General features: G+C 33.8%; 1 protein-coding gene across 3 annotated transcripts in view; it reads left to right on the top strand.

The window, feature by feature from the left end:
* The window catches only part of LOC130228898 (apoptosis-inducing factor 3), a 68,838-nt gene that overhangs the window by 14,615 nt on the left and 38,922 nt on the right, over positions 1-15,301 (top strand). The window contains exon 1 of one of the 3 annotated variants that reach the window (XM_056457396.1): positions 22-102. The exons of the other annotated variants lie outside the window; for them this stretch is intronic. The gene's annotated coding sequence lies outside the window, so the exon portion shown is untranslated. Of the gene's footprint in view, positions 1-21; positions 103-15,301 lie in introns of those variants that run through there. 3 annotated transcript variants of the gene reach the window in all.

Here is a 15,301-nt window from a genome sequence, read left to right as displayed (position 1 = left end):
CCTTACAAGTCCTGAGAAGTAGTCGGTCAAATTTACTGCATGACATAACGGGACATTTCTATTCAGAAGGATGGATAAGAGACGGGCATGATCCTACAGTAGGTACGTTGTTTTTGTCAATCAGCTGTGTGGATAAAACAGCGTCAGTTGCTGTGGACAGTTGTGCTTATGTAGGTTTTCCCCCTGAGGCTTTTAGGAGGACAGAAAATGCTTCTGCGGGCTGTTTGGAGTTGCTGGTTTTAATGAAATGGCTTTAGACGCTGCTGTTATAATGCAGCCAGCGCTGCTGCTGCTACATTGCAGTATTGTGAGTAGAGCTGTAACTTGCAACTGTCAAAGCGATTTGGTGAAACAGCAGGGCTAGAAAATGAGTCTGCAGGATCAATACAGATCCTGAGGGAGCCAATGTTTTTTTCTTAACACTGGCATGCAATATTACTGCTCTTAGATTTACTTTATGGAGTTATGTATACCCAAAAAAAGACTTTTGCTGATTATTTAAGCTACTTATTTAAAATGAGTTGAAACAACCCAATTCTGGAGATTTTATGGGGGTTTGTTTTATTTGTTAAATCTACTTAAATTAGTTACGTTAACTTAATGTATTTGTGTTGGGACAACATGAATGAGTTGTATGGAAGCCTGCATTTTTTTCACAGTGTCTCAACTCTGTCTACTTCTGTTTAAGAATAGACACAAATGTTATAGTACGTAGTTGGCATACAGATGGGTAGATGACACATGATGCTGTATGTCATTTCTCATAATCAGAGTTGGTTGTAACTCGTTCCACAGTAACACTTTATTCAATTAAATTTATTTTAATTACATTTTTGGGGAACGCAGTGATGTAAAAAATTATTTTAAATTTGTGTAATTTGATTATAGTTACTAAAGTCAATGTAATTGTGTTACTTAGAATCAGAATCAGAAAGAGCTTTATTGCCAGGTATGTTCACACATACGAGGAATTTGTTTTCATGACAGAGCTTCTACAGTGCAACAGGATTACAGAGACAGGACAAAAACAGATAATAAATATATTCTAAAAAATAGAAGTAAGTATTGAATGCAAATATACAAATTGACAAGTGTATGTACAGGTATATTACTATATACAACGTTATAAATACATTACAAATACAGCTTTTAGAAGAAAAAAGATCCTTCTTTTAAATCACGTTTTCCGCTGCAATGTCAGTTAATAAGCATGCGCATTTGAATTGCTGGAGAACGCGAGCTGAAGTGGCTGTTGTGTTGACAAGACTGGTTGCTTCTTCAAGTGGAAATACAGACATTACTTTGATTTCATTGTGTGTAAAAACTAAAATATTGCTGTGAAATTCAGTCTATGTCCAGTCTCTAAAGAACTTTCGACTACTTTTAACTCGATCAGCAACTTGTTCAACCACTTGAATAGAAAGCATTCTATAATACTCGTCACCAAGGAGGACACCGGCGCCCAAAAACACAGAGGCCCAACTCAGCCTAAACAGGCTAAATTTGATTTTTGTGCAGGATTGAGAGAGAAGGTATCTTTGGTATGTGAAGAGAAGCGTAGCTGCTTATGGGGCCATTTACATATTGCGTCTTTTGGGCATTTCCCAGGTGCACGAGTTGAAAACCATGTCACGTGACAAGAACTGACTGATCAGTTTCATACTTTGTAAGGAATATACACATTTCGGTAGACTTATTGCCTCAGACAAACACAGAACACCCAAACACTGCAGTGATTTAGCATACTATGGATGTCAGTGGTTACAGGTATACAGTTTTCTCAATGACTTCTTTAAGTATTTTGAATGTCAAGCTGCTGTGATCAACCCATTGTAATGTTTTTCTGTGAATATTGAATTATTGAAAGAGCTGCAGTATATATTTTGTATTTTTATAGGTATATTTTACATGTTTTAAAAGTAACTTTACAGTAATTAGTAATCTGATTACTTTTTACATGAAGCAATTAGTAATGTAATCAGATAACAATTTTCCAGTAGTAGTCAGTAATTTGTAATCTATTACTTTTTAAAAGTAACTTAACCAACACTGTTCATAATGTACACTGCTGGTAAAACAGCTGGAGGTGGTAATGTTTTAAAAGTTTTTTTATGGAAGTTTCTTAGGTGCTTTCACACCTAGACTTTTGTTTCGGAACCTGGCGTGTTTCCCCAGTTAGTGCGGTTCGTTTGGCATATGTGAATCAAGCAATTGCGCTCGGATCCGCACCAAAACTCGATTGAAACAAACTCTGGAGTGTATCAATGGTAGTAAAAAAGCAATACGATCCCTACGAACTAAACAACCAGCTATATCACAGTGTATTATGGATATGTAATAGCCATATATACGGCTATATGAAGAGAGAATTATGAATAAGGCGGGATGTCATTTCTACCGGTAAATGTGATCCATGTTAAATATGAAAGTGAAAGCATGCTAACTATTAATGAGAGCTGTTTATCCGTTAGGAAAATTGACTGAACTGCAGTCTTGGTTTATCTGTTATTTCTCCTTATAATGTGAAGCCTATAATGCATATTTCTAGTCAACGACCAAGTATGAGAAAGTCTTACCTTTGATTTATATTTGGTGATGATGTCTGTGGGTGTCACCATTCAAAATTAAAGCACAGCTTTTCACTTATATTGTCTTATTGCTCATTGTCAAAAATGAAAATAAGGACGCATGACAACTGAGCGGGACAAAATAAACCGTAAAACTGATCAATGTGAGGATCCACCTAAATTTGTAAAAATGATTAACATGAAGGACTTATGTGGAACTCAGCATTTTTGTACAGTGTATAAGTTTCTAAACAGACCAGTGCGTTTACTCGCACTGACTTGTTTAACCTATTTTGGTCTGTTCAGAAACTTTGCCGTGTGAAAGCGAACTGCACCAAGAACAAAAAATAAACATTGCAACAATTTTAATCCCTGTTTCAAAACAAAGCAATCAATCTACAGATGTGAAAGCACACTTATACACTGAAAAAAATGCTGGGTTCCACATAATTCCTTCATGTTGTCGCAACACAAATCGCTAACTTAAATCATTTTTACAAATTTAAGTTGATTGAACATAAAAAATTAAGCGTTGTGTGGTGCCAACTCATTTTAATTAAGTAGTTTGAACAAGCATCAAAAGTAATTCTTGGAGTGTACTCAACTTAACTTTATTTGGAAAATATATATATTTGTTTGTGATAAATGTTTTCAGGATTCCTTACATCAGTATTTATTTAAAATAGAAATCATTATAAATGCTTTTTACAGTAATCTTTGATTGAACAGAAACTTTACATTTTTAAGAAAATGAACAGAACTGAACTTTTCTGTGACTAAATGTTAGAATTTTCAATTCGATTTATTTTCCAATATTTTTAATTACGTTCCCTCCCAAGTTAATTTGACAGTCCTGCAGTGTCACAAAATATTTTGGTTGCAATATTTTTTTCATATTAATATTTTACTATTTGTACTTATTTATTTGGTCTGACATGCTGTTTTAAATGCAGTTCAGCATGTTGCATATTGCACACCAACTATTGTTCTCTTTGTTATTTATCTCATTTTCCTCTCATGTGTGAAAATGTACCTATTTTATTATACTGTATATTGAAAGATATTCTACATTGCAGTATTATACAGTAGCTCATGTTTGCTCTAGTATGTAGTATTATAGCAACAGGGAAAAGTAGTGAGGTGGACTGAATGCCACAAGTGCTGTACATATATATATGGTTTCAAACGTAACAGTAAGTATGTGAGAAGGAGACCTGCGTCAAATGTTGTGAAGGCTGAAAATCTGATTAACCTACTTTACGGGAAAAAGTAAAACATTCAGAGCCAGCAGTTGATCCTACAAAGAAGTTAGTACGTGATATAAAAGTAAGCAGGGGCAATGTTACAATGTAGTATTAGCTTGTGCTAATCAGAAAGTAGTATAATAACCTGGGCTGGACGTACCATTGAGCCTGAGAGGTTACAGACCATGGGCCTTGTCTTCAGACATATATGCTAGTTTTATTTCCTTAGTCAGTTATATGCCAGTCAGAAACTGCTTGTTTGAGCTGGGCCAGTTTTATTGAGAGCTACGAATGGGGCTAATAGACTAATAAATGACATAATAAACTAATAAATATACCGATAGTCAGCTTTAAGGGTTTAATCAATCTGTGTAGTCTGGTATATTTCATTATTCCACTATTGTGTCTGTGAACACCTATTTCTGATCGCTCATCACTTTAAGCAGAAAATAGTCCACTAAATTATGTGATTGAAGAATTTTGACAAGTACACTGTCCTGCACAAAAACGGTAGTGATTTTTAATAGTAAACAACTGTAAAAATGGCACATTAAAAATCTGCAACCGGGCGGCATGGTGGCACAGAGCGCTGTCGCATCACAGCAAGGGCATCCGCTGTGTAAAACATATGCTGGATAAGTTTTCCAGCGGTTCATTCTGCTGTGGTGACCCCCTATTTTTACAATAATAGGTTTCTTTTTTTTTCTCATTAGTGATGTACATTACATCTAATGTTAATAAATAATGTTTATTGCATTACTATGTTAACATGACGGTGTTTGAATGACACTGAGCTCCTATATAGTCCTTTTTCTTCGTTGCAGCATGAAGGCCGCTATAGCGACCAGCGTCTTCCGGTAGAATGCTGAGAACTTCCGTTTACAGCGTTTACAACTGGTTAATCTTGATCAGAAAATGGTTGTCAATACCGTTTTGAGTGGCTTACGGAGTGTTTTTGTGATCCACAACCTTGATTTTGAAAGGTGTGTGTTAAAGCCGTTATACTTCTGTCAGATGCGGTTCAAGCACGAGAGAAAAACGCTCTCCTGATTCAGTGTCTGCCATCAGATCAGCTGCTGAAATACAGCGTCAGTGTTCCTGACCTGTCAGCTGTTATACTGTGCTCAGCAGCTCTTCAATGCACACACACACATGCGCAATAGATCACTGCATAATGGAGCAAACCATATTAATGACATAAAACTTAACATGTGACGTTAAGTTATGCAATTTCCAAAAAATAAAAGTACATGATTGATACCCTGCGTGTTGATTCTAATCGGGAGCCGTTTATGTTTCATTTAGTTAGTTTGTGTTGTGTAGTATTTACCATGGTATTTGTTTTTCTGTCATTTCAAAATACCACTTTATTTTCACCTTGTGCCAGTCTTTCAATTAGTGTGTCAGTGGGACAGTACAGACTGTGCGTGTCAAACATTTTAGTGAATTACATTTGTTTGGGTTGGTTATATATTTAGAAAAAAAAAGAAAAAGGATCACTTTAGCGATGACGCTGCTTCATTTACAAGGCACAAGATGCCGTCAGATTGGTAGTGGTAAATGACTCACAAAATGTTGTTCATTCCTATTAGATTGCATTATTTAAATAATCAGTCCAGGAGGTGGCGCTGATCGACAACAGGATTAGTTCAAAGACGTCAAAAGCAAGTAAAATAAATCAAAACTATCGTTTCAAAGCTGTCCGAATGTGACTGTTCATACGCATCAACTGCAGACCGGAAGTTCTTAGCATCCTCCTTAAGCATACAAACAAAGCATAATGGGTAATTTTGCATTCTAAGAAAAAGGCCTATACTGTATTTCTCTGCTTGTAGAAGTTAATTGTGATGATCATCGGTTTATCATTATATGACAGTCTCATTATATAATGCATCTGCGCTGTTTATGAAAAGAAAGGCCCTAATATTTTTTCATTATTATCATGCTAGATGGAAGTCAGATAATGTTTATATGTTCCTTCTTAATGCCAACTGTGCAAAAAATTATCGATAAAATGCTTATGATTAACCGCTATTTGTTTACCTTCAAGCTCTGCTTTAGTTGCTTGACACGTGTGCACTAAAGCACCAGCTCCGGTTCTCCAGTGAGCGCCAGCACAGACACATATTATGTACATCTCAACATACTAAAGTATTCCTCCATATGTTTTCATCAAAGTTGTTCACAATACATTCATCCACAGAATTTGTAATGTAGTCAAATGTGTGAACGTTTAACATTTAAAATGTTTCAAAGCTAAAGCTTTAAATAAAAGTGAGCAAAAGCAAGACAACAAAAGCCAGACTTCTTCTATGTTTACAAGCACAAGTGCAGCTGTTTAGAGCTCATTTCTAGTTAATCATGTCAGAATTTACCTGTATTTTGGAATGGATGTGTGAATAGTCTTTTTCGAAAAAATTCCAGAGCGTCCTTGTCTGTGCTTTTTTTTTTTAATTTACTGGTAAAGTAGTTTTCTGGATATTTACTGGTATCACTGTGTGAAAGTGACTATTTGTGTATTACTGCTATAAATGAAATACGGTAGTTTACTGTAAAATGTAAAAAAAAATGCAGTTTCTAACATATTTTAATAGCTGCAATTTTTTAACAAAAATTATGAATAGTTTTTACAATATAGGACAAATCCTCAAAATGATAAAAAAGAGCCATATAATTAGTTCCTGTTTGATAAAGTTATTAGATAAATTATAGCACAAAAGTGCTGTTTTTTCTAAACATTGCACAATCACTAATGTGGCAGACACAATGCATTCTGTTTTTATTCCTCTGAAGTTAAATAGACAAACAGTAGAAATGCTGCATCTTTGAGCAACACTTTGTTTTGTTCATGAAAGACTTACAAACCTTTATGAGTTCCTTTCTTCTGTTGAACACAAAAGAACATATTTTAAAGGAAGCTGCAAAGCTGTAACCATTGACTTCCATAGTATTTGTTTTTCCTACTATAGGTTGTTTTCAATCACGTAGTTCTGGTGACGTGCGAAATTCAGTTTTTTCGCCATGCGGATATCTTCAAGACAATACGAAATAGATGAAAGCATACAAAATTATTTATTTATTTTTGTAAGGAGGACAAAATGCTGCACAATAATAACCGTCTAGTTTTGTTGCAAGGGTTGCATTTATTTTTTGTTCTGTCGATGAACTTTACAAACATTCACTGCTGCTGTGCATATAGACGTTAATGTTATGGTTGTTTCTTCCAGCAAAATGCCATTAAACACATGGATTATTGTGAAACAAGATAGAGATTTCATTGCAGTGTTTACATGGCAGGATATGTTATTTATATTCTCCTGGATTTTGTATAAGTGTGGTGGTGTTTGTATCTGATTTTTATATAACACATTAACATATTTATACACATAGCTAGGCCTGTATATAACCTCATGATGCTGTCAAATGAATTATCCTTTTAAAAAAGTTTGTACACATGGATGTATTGACAGTTTCTTGAACTTTCTCCCTTTTTTGAGCAAAAACTTTCTTATTTTGGCCGATTTAAACAATTATAAACAACACAAAACATAAACATTTTAATGTTCTGATAGCGATTCCTATGTAAAAGAACCACTTCCTGCCCTCCATCTGAATTTCATGCATCATCAATGACATCAATGTTTGTGAAAATAACCTATTGAAGTCAGTGGCTACAGATTTTCAGCTTTCTACAAAATATCTTTTGTGTTCAACAGAAGAAAGTAACTGATAAAGGTTTGGAACTATTTGAGAGCGATTACATTTTGATTTTGGGATGAGATGATAATAAAAAAAATTATTATTTCTACATACTTAGAAAAAAGTATTTGTAGTATGTTGTACTGAATTTATTTGCTAAAGTCATGTGATTTCCTTTATTTATTAGTTACTCTGTACTGAGAATTAGGCCAGCAACAAATCATTATTTTGATCAATTAATCTAATAATTATTATATTCCAGACTTAATGGACTAGTTGATTACTTCACTGGTTAATTAGCAGGTTTTAACTAATTATTCAGCATTTGGAATGAGTTAAAAATATTGTATTCACTTCAGCTTTTGAAAATGTATGTCAAACATTATTGCAATTTGAGATTAAAATATTTATTATCTCCTTAAATCTCTTCATGCACATTAAAATTTATTAAAGCATTTTATTCGATTTTTGCATAAAACTGTGACTAGGTCTGTCAAGACTATAAGAGTAGAATAGCTTTTAGTAATATACTTGATATAAACATTGTGTATGCTGTATGTATATATACAGTTGAAGTCAGAATTATTAGCCCCCTGAATTATTAGCTCCCCTGTTTATTTTTCCCCCAATTTCTGTTTAACAGAGAGAAAAATTTTTTTCAACACATTTCTAAACATAATAGTTTTAATAACCAATTTCTAATAATTGATTTATTTTATCTTTGCCATGATGACAGTACATAATATTTTACTGGATATTTTTCAAGACACTTCTATACATCTTAAAGTGACATTTAAAGGCTTAATTAGGATAATAAGGTTAACTAGGCAGGTTAGGGTAATTGGGCAAGTTATTGTATAACGAAGGTTTGTTCTGTAGACAGTCGAAAAAATATATATAGCTTAATGGGGCTAATAATTTTGACCTTAAAATCGTTCATAAAAAATTAAAAACTGCTTTTATTCTAGCCGAAATAAAACAAATAAGACTTTCTCCAGAAGAAAAAATATTATCAGACATACTGTGAAAATTTCCTTGCTCTGTTAAACATCATTTGGGAAATATTTAAAAAAGAAAAAAAAATCAAAGAGGGGCTAATAATTCAACTTTGAGTATAAATGTATATATTTAGCTTGACTTTAACTGATCCATATATTTTTGTGCAGTATATAGTAACAGGGGCAAGTAAGGTAAAAGCACGAAAGTGGGTGGAATAAAATAACTGCTTTATTTATTTATCTTCATGTAAGCCATAATGATTTGTACACAGCTTCTATAGAAAGATTCACAGTTGCTATGGAGATTTTCATAAATTCTTCAGGAATAGCATAAATGGCTCTTTTTTGCCAGTGGGATGAGGGAGGCAGTCTATTTTTTGCTATTTTCCGCATGCAGTCTATTTTGTTGACGCTTTTGGGATTGTTAAAAGACAGTTTACCAAAAACAAGACTGATTTAATACCAAGAGAATAAATTCCGTTCATTGGATTTTTTTTTCACTGTATCATTTACTTTAAAAACGCTTCATAACTAGCAAATCTTTACATGTATTTTCACGTGGCAACTCTCAAAACTTGTGTTTTAAAGGTTCCCTCTGCTTCTGCTTTGTTTGTGGAACATTTCCTTCCTTAATTAAGGCAAACTTTTGTTTTTTTACTCGCCACTTCACAGACCTTTGGGTGTGATGTGAATATCAAGTGGCTCTTGAGTTAAGATCCTGATGCTGAAGCATTTAAGCTCATTTTACTGTATATAAGCCAATGAAATTAGTGTTTTCAAGTGAATATAAAGCCTGATTCATCCGTCAGAGCAGAACAAGACAGTTGTGGATAAACTGAGAATACTTTGAATGCTGTCAAATGTGCACTTTTTAAGTGTTAGTAGTAACAGTGTAGTACAAACGTCAATGAGGGTAATGGTTAACTCAGGAAATAGACTAAAAACAAGATGGAAAATGAAGAACAAATAGAGTTGTATTTAAGATGCGTGCACATGGATGTGTAAAACACACATGTTGTAACAAATCTTGGTGTATGTTTACACAGCAAGGTTGTCATTTTATTGGCTACAGAATACTGTTGCAACATAGGCTCATTTAAAAAAATTTAGCCCTATCTACATTTCTGGAGTTCGCAAATTATGTAGCCAGAAGTACGTATGGCTGCATTTTGTCTTTAAAACGAATGATACGGGACGTATGATACGCACGATACGCTCCTTCTTGCACTTACCTCTGTATGGACGGCTTTATCGCTGTTACCAGTTTGTCCAGTAGCTTGCAGCGTACGTCGGCAGACTTGAAACCCAGAGAGGAGTTGACCATGACGACCGGGTTTGAGTCTGGTGAAGAACGATTCCAGAAAGCGAGTAAGACAAAAACAGAAGCCAAAAAATAAAATAAACTAGTAAATAACAGGGTGAGAATGTGGTAAAATCTGAAAATGTGGTAAAAATCAGGCAAGGGCTTTTTCTGGATTGCTTTATAAAACTGTCGGTGCTTTTAAAAGCACTATTGGTTGAATTTAGGGAAGTCAGTCAGTCAAACAACAGCAGCCTCTGGTGGATTACGCAAGAAGAGCAGGCACGAATGCCACTCATGAGAGAAATTTAAGATCTCAAAAAGTGCACACAGTGGCCTCTGGTGGATTTGCGAAAACAAAAACTGCAAAAAAAGTACCTCCTGGGAAGTATCTGGCACTCTCCATAAATATAGCATATAGCTTTGCTAAATAAAAAATTTATTTTAAACTTTATTTTAAGGCTGCATAATATGGGAAAACAATCAATATACGATTTGCGAATACGCGAGTGTTGCAATATTTTTTTTTTCAATATAAATAACTTGCAAACCATTTTATCAGCAATTTAAAAAAAAATTATATATATATATATATATATATATATATATATATATATATATATATATATATATATATATATAATCATACTAAAATAAACAAGTAATATGTTTTCTAAGCTAATTAAATAAAAATAAAAAAACGATGTCGAGATGCAAACATTTAGTTTTTTGAAACACCACAAAAAAGTGGAAATTCTGATTGTTATTGGCTGCTGTCATGTCATTTACTGTCATGTTTCCGGGCATTGGTATTTATTTCCAGCTCTAGGTTCAGCTAACAGCAATTACTGAAGAGGTGGGGATGAAGATAGTAAAGGCCTCATCTGATAGGTCAGATTTGGATAAACGACCTATATATGTACACTCCAAAAATAACTACTACTAAAAGTGTTTTAGCTGAAAACAGAGGCTGTGTCCAAAATCCTATGCTTCCATACTATATAGTACGCTAAAAACAGTATGGGAGCCGAGTAGTATGTCCGAATTCATAGTATTCAAAAAACAGTATGCGAGATGTACCTACTTCCGGCGAGATTCTGAAGTACGCATTCAATTGGCTGTCTCATGATGCACCACGATTTCATGAATGGGTGTGAAGTGACACAACTGATGCGGGTAGGTCACGTAATTATGAGAAATGGCGGATGTAATACATGCGAATTCCATTCATACTTCTCACATTCACACTATATAGAACATACTTTTCTAACAGTTGTCTAGTAAATTCAAATTCAAATGTAGTACCTACTCGAGTAGTAAGTGATTTGGGATGCAGCCAATGTGTTTGTAAATCTTCCTTGCTAATAGTTAATGTAAAACCCTATGAATGGCTTTTAGTAAATGTGAATGAGAAATATATTCTTTTAAACAAAACATTACACCTTCAACTTTAATAAGAGTTCTCCAGTGGGGGCCAATTGTATTCCTGCACCCCCCTCTGGATTCCTGCATCTCTCCATGGGGGCGTTTGCATTCACTGTCCTGCTCACCATGGATGCAGACATATAGATCAATGTCAGAAATGCAGTTTACTTGATTTGCATTAGTTCAGTCAGTAAGGATATTGAACCCAGAGACTATTCGTAATAAAACGGTTTTAAATTGATTTGAACCGTTTGACCTTAACGTCACACTCTGTTTGTTGGCAGGGTTCCCATCATCATCTTCACTTTTACAACACTTTATTTTGCCTTGACATAAACATCTGAAGAGTGATTGCTCAATAACTGTATTGCCGCACACTCAAAGTAACACAACGCTCTACCAAATTTAGGGTTTCTAAAGGTCATGAGAGTAAATGTATGAGTTATGAGTGTCTAAAACCTGTTTATGAGATTAAATTTATGAGTTTTTAAGACCCTTTTAAAACTAAATAACATTTAAATGAATACTTTCAAGGAAACAATCTATATTTAATGCAATAAGTGAAATGCAAACGATGTAATTTTCTCTACATGTAAATGTATATAAATCACAGTGAGTTGTATGAGCAGGACTGAGGTTATTTAGCAGTCTGAAAATACAACTTTGTCCCAAAACTCAGGGAGAGTAGGGCTTGGTGATATGATAAAAATCTCATATCACAATACATGTCATCTTATATCCTGATAACTATATATATCACGGTATAGTATCATTTCTTTATTCATTTATTCATTTTCTATTCGGCTTAGTCCCTTTATTAATCTGGGGTCGCTACAGTGGAATGAACCCCCAACTTACCCAGCACATGTTTTACGCAGCAGATGCCCTTCCAGAAGCAACCCATCTCTGGGAAACATCCATACACACTCACCCATACTCATACACTACCAACAATTTAGCCTACCCAATTCACCTGTATCACTTGTCTTTGGACTGTGGGGGAAACCGGAGCACCCGGAGGAAACCCACGCGAACACAGGGAAAACATGCAAACTCCACACAGAAACGCCAACCGACCCAGCCGAGGCTCGAACCGGTGACCTTCTTGCTGTGAGGCGACAGCACTACCTACTGCGCCACTGCGTCGCCACCATTTCTTTATATTCAGTCAATTAATAGTTTATTAGTCTGTTACTTTATTAAAATAATTTAATGTGAGCTTTATATAATATAGGCCAAGTTTGTTGATAGGCTGTACTTTTGTCGAAACCTCTTCTTGGTCGGTCACAAATCTTTTTAAATGCATTAAAGGGAAGCGCATATCTTAGCCTTACCCTGAAGTTTGTTCACCCTCCGCCTATGCCTGTATTAACTTTAAAACTCGCATTTATTTACTGGCTCTTCGTTGTTCGACAGGCGCTCTATACAGTCTACAGTCTAATTGCACAACCATTTAATGAGGTGTTTTCTTTTTATACTTCTGATGTATTTTAATATGGCAAATTTTGATGAATTAGCTATGACTTTTGACTGCGTTTTCCTTTTTTATCCTGTTATGCGCACATTATATTTCACATATAAACACAAAAGATAATGAGCCATTAAAAGTTTAAAAAGTTTTTTTTTAATAAACAAAATTATTATTTTTAACGAGAACATTGACGTTTTGAAACTGAAACTAAATGATTAAAAATAAACTTGCGGGAGTTCATTTATGTCCTGCTGCTGCTGCAAAAGGTCAATTTATTTGAATGCTTTTGATGAAGTAGCATTCACATTAAGAGCCCTTTAGACCATGCGCCGGTCCAGTTCTCCCTGTTTCACTGGTATTGTCTTTAAATAAATAATTATTTAGGCCTTTTTAATTATTCATTTATTATTTATATACAATAATTAAGACATAAAATGAGAAAGTAAAATATAAATTAACAAAGAAAATGTAAATGAAAACTGTAAATGAATATGTAAATGAAAAAGCTTATTTATTGGCTGTCTTAGACCTATCACTTTAAAATAATAAACACTGTACATCTCTCCATACTTAGGCTAAAACACTGCTTTATTTATTTTTCGTGTATGTATTTATGTATGTATGTACTGTATGTTTGCATGTATGTATGTATGTATGTATGTATGTATGTTTGTACTTTCATTTTAGTTGTCTTTTATTTCTTTAATTTTACTTTCCAAAATGAATCCTCATTGCACTCAACAAGTTTACAATGACAATAAAGCTTGTTAACAAGGTTTTAAAGACTAATGAAGGAATTATAATGCTTTGTTATTTAATCTTCATTTACAAGCAGCAGGGTATTTACAGCTACTGTATATTTCTGTCCGTTCGCATTCCGTCCCTTTGTGCCCCCTGGCAGCAGAGTCGCAAATTGCTGTTACACCTAAAAATACATTCTTAATCCCTTAGTGCCGCGGCGGCGCCACAGGCAGTGTTATTGGTCCTTTTGAAGTGTCACCCACTGTATATACAGACCACGTATAAGAGACTGTTTCTTTTTTTTTTACATATTAAACTATATACTCAGAAATGTCCTCATTCATGTGTGATCTCATTTGTCACTTTATTTGGAACTTATTTAGCAAATGTTTGAATTAAAATATAAGAATAAATATTAATAAAATAGATTATTTTTCAAATACCCCGAAATAAAATGCACTCATATAATTTATGTAAAAGCATTACCATAAACAATGTATTTTGTGACCCCATGATATAAATAATAGAGCATAATTTTAAATTTTAAATTTTACTGCATCCAACCTCTGCAATGCCATAAGCCTTGCTTGTGCAGCTCAACAATCCTTCCACGCTCAAAGAGAAAATGCCTTTTTGCTTTTGACCTCCAGAGTTCATAACAGTGTGAGTGCATAAAGACAAGGACATATTTTACAATAGCTACAGTTGAAGTCAGAATTATTAGCCCCCCTAATTCTTTTTTCCCCAATTTCTGCTTAGCAGAGAGAAGATTTTTTTTCAACATATTTCTAAACATAATAGTTTTAATATCTCATCTCTAATAACTGATTTATTTTATCTTTGCCATAATGACAGTAAAAAATATTTTACTAGATATTTTTCAAGATACTAGTATTCAGCTTAAAGTGACATTTAAAGGCTTAAGTAGGTTAATTAGGTTAATTAGGCAAGTTATTGTATAATGATGGTTTGTTCTGTAGACAGTAGGAAAAAAATTAGTTTAAAGGGGCTAATAATTTTGACCTCAAAACGGTTCATAAAAAATTTAAAACTGCTTTTATTCTAGCCAAAATAAAACAAATAAGACTTTCTCTACATCATTTGGGAAATATTTAAAAAAGAAGAAAAAAAAAATCAAAGGGGGGCTAATAATTCTGACTTCAACTGTTTTTGCACAGATCACTTTTTGATAAGCTGATGAATAGATGTTTGACTTTAAATGTTTGAGTTTAAACTTGCTTTGGTTCCTTTGGTCATTTTGAAATGGTCGTACATTATTTATTTATATTTTTTCCCTGGTCAGAGAGATTCCAGAGCGTTGATCAGGAGTCTATATTTATCTAAAAGCTGTTTCAAACTATCCCTAAACAAAGAACAACAAAGAACTTTGCGTAAAGTATATCAGATCTTTAAGGAAAAAACGCAAATTTGATGCCTGTATGATGACTATATCTGATGACAAGTCTACCCATATAGAAATCTGATACATGGAAATATATTCAAATGACATACAGTTGAAGTCAGAATTATTAGCCCCCCTGTTTATTTTTACCCCAATTTCTGTAGAACGAAGATAAGATTTTTCAACACATTTTTCAACATAATAGTTTTAATAACTCATTTCTAATAATTGATTTATTTTATCTTTGCTATGATGACTGTAAATATTATTTTACTGGATATTTTTCAAGACACTTCCATACAGCTTAAAGTGACATTTAATGGCTTAACTAGGTTAATTAGGTTTACTAGGCAGGTTAGGGTCATAAGGCAAGTTATTGTATAACGATGGTTTGTTCTGTAGACTATCGAAAAAAATATATAGCTTAAAGGGGCTAATAATTTTGACCTTAAAA

This window comes from Danio aesculapii, chromosome 5 (assembly GCF_903798145.1).
Source record: "Danio aesculapii chromosome 5, fDanAes4.1, whole genome shotgun sequence".
Lineage (NCBI taxonomy): Eukaryota > Metazoa > Chordata > Actinopteri > Cypriniformes > Danionidae > Danio > Danio aesculapii.
This window is presented reverse-complemented; position numbering and strand designations above follow the sequence as displayed.